The sequence below is a fragment of the Ictidomys tridecemlineatus genome, chromosome 14 (assembly GCF_052094955.1).
Source record: "Ictidomys tridecemlineatus isolate mIctTri1 chromosome 14, mIctTri1.hap1, whole genome shotgun sequence".
In the NCBI taxonomy this organism is placed as follows: Eukaryota; Metazoa; Chordata; class Mammalia; order Rodentia; family Sciuridae; genus Ictidomys; species Ictidomys tridecemlineatus.
This window is the reverse complement of record NC_135490.1, coordinates 50218558-50228071: the sequence shown is the minus strand read 5'-3', so window position 1 is coordinate 50228071 and position 9514 is coordinate 50218558. Positions and strand designations below refer to the sequence as shown.

The window sequence follows — 9514 nt, the reverse complement described above, 5'->3', positions numbered from 1 at the left end:
TAGTGAGTGGAGCAGGTGGGTGTAAAGCAAAGTGGAGTCATGGGACCAGTGAGTATGTGCTTTATCTACAGGGGCAACTGCACTCAGCCTGGGCCAACCTCTGCCAGACTCAAATGTCAGCTTACTGTTGCTTGAGTTTCCAATGTTTCAGAAACCAGAAATCCAGACCTGCAGTGAAATGCTTTAATTTTACAAACACTGCTCAGGAATAATGAAACATGCTGTGGGTTAGGTTTGGCACCCGAGCCATTGGTTTTCAAACTTCTGTGTTCTCTATTTTATTCCATTGGTCTATAATATACTATTGTTACACTGTCTCAATTATCATAGCTTTATAATAATCACTGATATCTGAGTGAGCAAGATGCCTCATCTTTTTCCTCCTTGGGGTTAGGTTGGTTATTCTTGGTGTGTTGCATATCCAAATGTGTACCTAATTTTTTACTGTTAGAATCAAGTTCTCAAGTTGTACACACTGTTTTAGTCAGCTTTTTGTTACTTGTGACTAGAAAACCTGACAAGAACAACTTAGAGGAGAAAAAGTTTATTTGGGCTCATGTTTTCAAGGGGTCAGTCCATGGTTGGCTGACTCTACAGCTCTGGACTTGAGATGAGGCAGAACATCGTGGTGGAACGATATGATGGAAGAAGGCTGCTTAGGGCATGACAATAAGGAAGGGAGGTGGGTATTGAGCTCTATTCACTTAGGGACAAAATAGAAATCCCAAAGGCATGTCCTCAAGACCTACTTCCTCCAATCACACCCTACCTGCATACAGCTACCACACAGTTAATCTAGATCAGTGGATTAATCCACTGATGAGGTTATAGCTCTCATAATCTTGTCGTTTCACCGCTGAAAATGCTTGCATTGTCTCACATGTGAGCTTTTTTGGAACACCTCATATCAATTCTTCAAACTCTAGCATGGATTATGCTACAAGCATTTAAATTTTTAGATTTATTTCAATGTTATTTTATAGTTTCTCCTTTGATATGTTTTGGTATTATTGTAAATACTACTATAAAAATTTTATTCCTTGTGTCTCTAATATCTATAAATTTAATTGACCATTGTATATTGCCCTTTACCTAAGAACTTTGGTAAGTTCATTTTTCCCAAAAATTTCATTATGGAAAATATCAAACATGTGAAAGTAGAATTTTGTAATAAACCTTCATGTGCCTATTACCAAGATTCAACAATGGTAATACTTTTTTCGAGTTTTCTAAATTCACTTTTAATCCTAATAATTTTTTTTGAATTTTCCATATATACTATCACATTATCTATCAATGATGAAAGTTTTTTTTTTATTTTTAAAAATGGGTTTATTTACTCATGTACTCTCCATGTTACTTGGGATGTTCAAAGAAATGTTGAAAAGAAATAATAACAGCATTCTTACCATATATATGTGTAAGCTTGACCAAACCTTTTAGATTTCACTGAATGACGCTTTAGAAGGCTTATCCTTATGAATATCATAAAAATCAATGTCTTAACTAAGCCAAAATATGTTTATAGAAAATATTGATATAACTTGAGCAATGCAAGTCAGAGCTATAATAAATTCTAAAAAAGATTTAAAAAAAACCCACTAAAAACATGTCAATAGGTAGTTACAGTGTTCACCTATGGTACTTGGCATTTAAATTTATTTCTCAGTATTTATGTTATGAGTACTGCTCTGATTTAAAAGTCTCATTCAAAGGATAAACCATAACTACCTAAAATTTGTAGATTGTTTTATTTTTTCAGTTTGTGAAAATGTCTTTAGCTTGTTTATGTGGGGAACAAATTTCAACTCTGACGACAATCTGCTCTTCAATGAACTTTAGATTTTTCAACTGCGTGAGGACAATGGGAAGTGCAAAAGAATTTCTAACTGTGGGAATTAAATGCTTAAACATGGCATTTTGTTAGATTGTATTTTATTTTAGATTCTAAAAAGTTCACAGTCATCAGCAATTCCACAGTAATTCCAGGTGCAGTTGGAAATTTGGCATTCTCAGTGGAGCTGTTAGTTTAGCAAACCTTGTGGATGAAATAAGTACATTTAATAGCACATGTGAAGCGATTGTTCTAAAATTGATTCTGATGGCTTCATTTTCCACAACTGAACTGGTTCACTCAACATGGCTGTTACTGTTCCTGATTCTCTTTTTATAATAAATTTATGACTGTCAGAAGATATCAACTTGATATACATGGCATCGCAGCCTTCACAACCTCCATAGGATTTTTTTATCTACATCTAGTATGTTCTTATAGAATTCCACATCACTGCCTCCAGGAACTTCAATGGTTTCTTAACATTTACTGCCACTGGGTCCATGTTCTCTGCCATAGTCCTACTCTGTTTATTGCTGTGTGTGTGTGTGTGTGTGTGTGTGTGTGTGTGTGTACGCATGCGTGCATATACATATATCCTCCTATATTACTTCTCTGTATTTGGAATGGAATTAACACATCAGTATGTGAGCATTGTGTCATCCATACCAGAAGTTACACTGTGGTCACTATAGCAGCAAAGTAGAGGGCAGATGGGAGGTGAGCAAGAATAGAGACAAGGCAGTGCATGGACCCTGGGATCCAGCCTGGCACTGTGGAACTAGAAAAGGGGAGTACAACATTCCAAGTCAGCAGGCTAAGCTATCATCTGCTTCCAGACTCAGAATTCTGGGAACTAGAGCAAAGTGTGTCAGGAGGGGAAGTTTCCATCAAACTAAAGATGTTACTGGAAGCTACTGTGTGGGATTAAGGTCTTTTCCCCAAAGAAGTAGAGGTTCCAAGAAGCCTGAATGGGAACCTTCACATTTAGCATTATTTAGCTGTATGGGGACAGGATGGAAGGGAAACACTGGGGCTGGTTACAACACAATTGACCATTCTCATGAAGAAAGGACTAGCATTGTGTCATGAAATGGTTTACAGAAACAAAATTGCAAGGAGCAAGATGAGGCTAGTGAGAAAGAAAATGTGCTAAATCTAGAGTCAAAAGAAAAAAAGTGAATGTTTCCCTTAATCTGTATTCTTCCCAAAGCTGAAAGGAGATATGGATGCATGACATGGCCCCATGAGAGTTATCCAGAGTGTCACTCACCCACAAGGCTTGGAAATCCAAAAATGGAGAAGTACAATAATGGCAGTAATGACAGCAATGTATGGTAACACTTGTACCCTCTCTTCAAAAATAAGTAATATGTAGGACTCTTCCATCATGTTTGACTTCAAATTTAATGTATTATTTAACAAGTAGCTGGATAGTTATACCTCCTTATACTTTAAGCAAACCTTGAACAAACCAGGAGTCACAATCTTTTGATATCTATGTAAGAGGAATTTTTCATTCATTCATTCTCTTCAGTCATTCAGAAAATATCTATTAAGAGTTAGTTAAATGCCAGGAAGTGGTCCAGGTCCTGGAAGAACATCACTCACCCATATCATCAAATTTAATTTGTAGCAATGAGAATAGGAAACAGAAAAAGAATGTGTTCCAGGAGGTGGTAAAGAAGAAGAACCAGGAAGGACCAAGTTATTTAATCACTATTTTCTGACTCTTCCCTCAACAAACTCAGTTATAAATTGTAATATATGACACACATGTACATATCAGTTTACATGTGACTGCTAGGGGTTGGAAGATAAAAAAAAATTTAAAAGAATTCCATCCTTTAAATAACAGTTTTGATGCAAAGCAGACAAAATAATTATGAACATGATGGTAGGATCATAATTTTGACATTGCTAAATGCAGAGAACTTTGGAATAGGTGGTAGATGCAGTTCCTTGCACAGGAAGAGGAGAAAAAGCTTTCTAAGGAGAATATCTGAGCTGGTGCTGGAGGGAGTGGGAATTGCCCAGTGTTGGTGGTGGGGATGGTGTCTAGGCTGGGAGAAGAGAGTATGCCCCATCCAGCCTGTGTGCCATGATTTTACCAGCTCTTCTTTGTATCTTCAAGTATTCCTTGCATTCTGTTCTTTTGGTTCTTTCTGGGCATGAAGATTTTGCTTCAATCTTCTTTGTCTAAAAAAAGGTGGAGCAGTGATGAACTTTGGGTGAGGAGTTTGCAGAGACAGGGAAGAAGCAAGTGAGAGCCTCCTGGAGTGTTGGGATCTTCTAGATGTTGACATGGGTGTTGGTTACACAGGTGCAGATGAGTAAAACTCTATTCAGCTATATGTTCATTAGTGCACTTTCTACATTTTACTATATGTATGCCAGACCTCAATGAAGCAAGAAAAAAGAAGGCTTCCAGCCCAAGCAGATCTCACCCATGTCAGGGCTATGAGATTTATTGTATGCTACAGTTTAGCTCTTGGCAACATATATGTGATGCTTCTGTTTTGTTTTTTTCTTTGTTCATTTCCTGTATGGAAATTGTTTTAGAAACCAGATTATAAATGCCACTTAATACCTTGATTTTGTCTTAGGCTCATATTTTGTCCTCTGAAAGGAACTATCTACTGCCTTCAACTATGAATATCTGAATCCACACACAGAATGCAATTAGTTTTAAATTTTAGAGGCTTATTTTGCATAAAACCTGTGGAGCGGGTTTTTGTTTCTAAGTGCCTTGTGGAAGAGGATAATTCTACTATATTTCTTTATAGTATCTGGAAGATTGCACTGGATACACAATCTGAGTCCTCTGTAAATATTGCTAAGAGGGCATGAGTATGGAAAAATCCAGAAAAACCTTAGTTCTATTTTGAATTATGAGTTTCTTAGAACAGAGAGGAGAAGATCCTAAATAGTTCACTTAAGGGATCTTATTTCTTCCCTATCTCTTAAATGGATTAAAAGAGAAGAAATAAAACAATCTTGAAGGTTGATTGAGAGATAAAACACCCACAGAACAAATTTGACTTATTCAAGTTTTATGAATCTCCAAATAGCAGGTTTAAGTAGATTTGCTGGAGCTTAGATAGACGTGCCTGCCAAGCAAGATAACTTTTAAAGAAAAGAGTCCTTTGCATTTTCTCAGGTCAAAAAATTGAGTTTGCAGCTTAGCTTTTTCCTCTTAGAAAATATCAGGTGAAAAAAGGAAAAAATGCCACTAATATCTTGAATGTGGCCAACTCGTTGACAGATCTAAACTCAGAAAAAGCAACTCCCAGGTCAGCAGCCAAACCTATGTAAAAACTAAGCCTGGATTCTTCGCAAGTTGCTAATATGTGGTAATATTTGATAGCCAAGGCAAAACTCACTAAGAATTATCAAAACCCTTCTGGGTTTCTTCTTTCTCTTGGTGACTATAATACCTAATTCTTTCTCCCACCAGCACTACCAGTGACACTGCACTGCCTCCCATGATGCAAGACCCTCATTACAGGTCCCCATGTCCCTAAGTAATGCTCAGTCACAATTGTTTATCTTTAGTCCTTTTCCTTGGGATTGAACCTCATCATCCAGTGCTCATTTCTTGATCTCAGAACTAAACTGTGCAAAGGTGTTTATTGATGTAATTTTGATAATGAGATGTGCTATCTATTATACTACACTGCCTCTTTTCTCTTTTGTTAATAAAATGTACATAATAATACCTTGTTATAGGGCACAGAAAAACAGATAATCATGAATAAGACAATAGAAGGTATTTATAATCTCTTGACCTAAAAACCACTATTAACCTACACATGCAGGGGCACGCACACATTCGTACATATTCTCTACCATTCTTTCTTACAAACATACACATGTGTACTGCATGTTTATTTCTTGAATTTTTCACTTAAATAATATTAATTAAAATTCTTCATGTCAGTAAATACATTCCCATAACATTTTTATTTGTGCCTGGAAAGTATACCATTTTATGAATAAACAATCATTTATTTACATAGTCTCTTACTATTGGATATGTGCATGGCTGCTCATTTTTCTCTATTAAATTAATAGGGAATCAAAGTACATATCTGTTTTTCATCAATAATTTTCTTAGAAAACTTCTTAGAGCTAGAATCTCTAAGATAAAGATATGCATCAAAAGGAACGTATGTCCATTCTAAAATCTCTAATAATATATAATGAAAATGCATTCTTCTTCCATCTGAGACTCCCAATTCTCACTGTAGACAGTCACTGTTATATGTCTCTCTTGTTACTCTCTGGAAATATTCCCTATGTACATAAAATGGCCTTTCCTTTTTGTACAAGTGAAAGTATATACACTATTCTAAATCTTTACTTTGTAAAATTAAAAATCTGCATCTTGGTGCTTCTTCCAATTGAGAACACATAGATCCAACAGACGTTTTTTCATGGTCATAAGCATAGTATGTATGCATAAAATTTGATATAATTGGTTAGATGGAACTAGGATGTTGTCTCTTCTTCACTGAGACAAACACAGCAAGAGCAGCACAAATGGCTTTTGTACTAAACGAGTGTTGAGGAATTCTTAGAGTTTAGGATTTTAAAGCTTTTGATACATATTATCAAACTGTTCTTCCTTGAGGAAAACATTAATACCGGCATGGTAAAAAACATGCCCCTCCTGTTTTTCCTCCTTTTTAAAAAAATATTTATTTTTTAGTTGTAATTGGACACAATACCTTTATTTTATTTATTTATTTTTATGTGGTGCTGAGGACAGATCCCAGGGCCTAGTACATGTGAGGTGAGCACTCTACCACTGAGCCACAATCCCAGCCCTCTTCCTCCTTTCCTAAATAATTTTTTGAGGCGATATTTAAGTCTGACTGTAAATTTGGCATTTTTCCAACCTCTGGAGAGAAAGCTGGGTAAAGGCAGAAGCTCCTTAGTATCCTCCTGTCTCACTGCTGATGAAGGCAACTCCTGAGCCCTCATGCACATGTAAGCGCTGTGCTGTTTGTGACTGTGCTCCCCAGGGATGTATTAATCTTAGCTCCTTCATGAAAGGGCACCATAAAGAAGGAAAATTACATCTCTTTCAATCTCATGGTCTGTTTTTTTGTCCACCATAGCACCTGCACGTCTTATTTATTTGTTTATTTTTTGTGCCAGGGATTGAAGATTGAACCTAGGGGTGCTTAACCACTGAGCAAATGAGCCACATCCTCAGCTATCTATATATATATAAATAAGAAAAAAGATAATGTGACATTTTCACATTAACTTAAAGAATAAGAAAAACATGCCAGGCATTGTGGTGCATGCCTGTAATCCCAGCGATTTGGGAGACTGAAGCAGAAGGATTGCAAATTCCAAGCCAACCTCAGCATTTTAGTGAGGCCCTGCCCTGGGTAACTTAGCAAGACACTGTCTCAAAAAAAAAAAAAAAAAAAAAATATATATATATATATATATATGTTATGAAAAATTGTGTTCTATATGTATAATAAGAATTGCGATGGATTCCACTGTCATGTATTTTAAAAATCAAAGCAATTAAATTTTAAATAAGACAGGAAAAAATGTTATAATTATACATATTTTATTTATATTATATATTATATATAAATATACATATTATTCATTGTTTATATATTTTATTTAATATATATTATTTATGTTTTATTTGATAAATAAAGTAAAATATATAGATTATAATTATTTTATTTATGAATATATATTATTTATTTATTTTTATTATATATGAATATTTATATATATATTTTATATATATATATATATTATTTTGAGACAATGTCTCACTAAGTTACCCAGGGCCTCATTAAGTTGCTGAGGCTGACTTTGAACTTGCAATCCTGCCTCAGCCTCCCAATTTGCTGGTATTACAGGCATGCACCACCATGCCTGCTGTGTTTTTCTATTCCTTTAGTGCCGAAGTCTGGCTAGGCACAATTCAGGAGCCACTTGTCAAAAGAAACTAACTTTATTTTTAGAACTACAAACGTGAAACAAAACAGCTCCTCAGGGAGAAAACCCTCAGAGCCCAACTGCCACCACTGGCTTCCACAAGCCTCTCCCCCACACCAACCTCACCACCTCCCACAATCCTCCTGCTCTTGAAACTGATTGGCTGGGTCGCATGGGCGGAGCCAAAGAAGTCCCCCAATGAGCAGTTCCATAGTCTAAAGGGCAGGGAAACAGCCCAATGAACATCACCGCAGAGGAGCCAATCAGCTAGATGTTGCTGGGGCCACTGTGAGCCAATCATCAGCCGGCAGCTGGAAGTTTGCTGGCAGCTGGAAGTTTGCTGGGGCCCCTTGGGCTGTGGCTCTCAACACTTTAGTGCTTCTCACTCTTAGTTACTTTATTCCTAATCTCTTCTATATAGAATGTAAACTCTATCAGAGCAATGGATTATTTAGTTCAGTACTGTATCCCTGCACCTATTCACAGTATTGGCTCAGTAAGTTTTTTAAAAATATTTTTTAATGTCAATGGATCTTTATTTTATTTATTTATATGTGGTGCTGAGAATTGAATCCAATGCTTTACACATGTTAGGCAAGTGCTCTGCCACTGAGCCACAACCCCAGTCCTGCTCAGTAAGTTTTTGTTGAGAGAATTAATTCATTCAAACAACACAAGTGTCTAGAAATCATCTTATTCCCCCATTTAGTTCTCCTGTCACAAATTTTGCACAGTTGTCTTGTGTTTTTTTAATTTTATGATCCAAGCAGGGATTTTTCTCTCTATGGTGCAAGATGAACTTCAGAGTGTGAAACCCCAGAGCCTGCAGGTCTGGGATACATGTGTGAATGTGCATTTCAGGGGAGGTGGGGAGAAGAAGGTTCTTAATGCTTATGGAAACTAAATGTTTGTATCTTTTTCATCTAACTCCTTGCTATAATTAAGCATAAATCATGCTAGAACAGATGTGTTACAATGATTCACTGTATGTGACTAGCAAACTAGGTGTGATGCCTTGACTCTAAATAAATATTAAGCTGATTAAATGGGAGTTTGGGGTAACTAGAAGATAAGCCATGATATGGGCAGCAAGGAAACCCATACTACTCAGAACCATAGTCTTCTTTGTGGTTTGTAAGGATTATTGGAATTTTCTTGAAAAAAGAAAGTGTGAAATTTTCACATTTGCTTTTAAAAGAGAGACAATCAAGCCTACATTACAAAGTGTTAAAAAATAGTGTATATTAACTATTTTGATTGGTGCCACTTCTAGATGAATAAGGAGGATGAAATGTAATATTTTATAATTTGAATTTTGTCATGTAAGCTTTCTGATTTAAAAAAGGATCAGAATGTACTTAAATAGATTAATAAAGTGATTTAATCATATTTTTAATATTTCCCTCTTCAGAGAGAATTTGTATTAACTGATATTTCTGATATGACATTGTCACACACATGAAACTAGGGGGATAAATGGAAATGTAGAAAGTGGGTTTTTGAGCAGAGATTTTTTTATATGATAGAGGAAATAGGATGGTGATTTGTCTCCTGGTTAAGGTTGGTGCTAAGAACATGGTCAGCTCAAGCCTCAAGAAAGGGGGCTGTTGGATAAATGATAATGAGGAGAATAAAATGTTTGCACAAATGCTTGAGAAAGTTATCAAAAAAATAGTCTGGGTGAGGTGGTGCATGCCTATT

At 36.0% G+C, this 9514-nt stretch overlaps 1 pseudogene; it reads right to left on the bottom strand.

Annotated features, from left to right (window-relative positions):
• Positions 1 to 1906: 1906 nt before the first annotated feature.
• On the bottom strand, positions 1907 to 2213 carry LOC144370527 (elongin-C pseudogene; annotated as a pseudogene).
• Positions 2214 to 9514: the final 7301 nt, after the last annotated feature.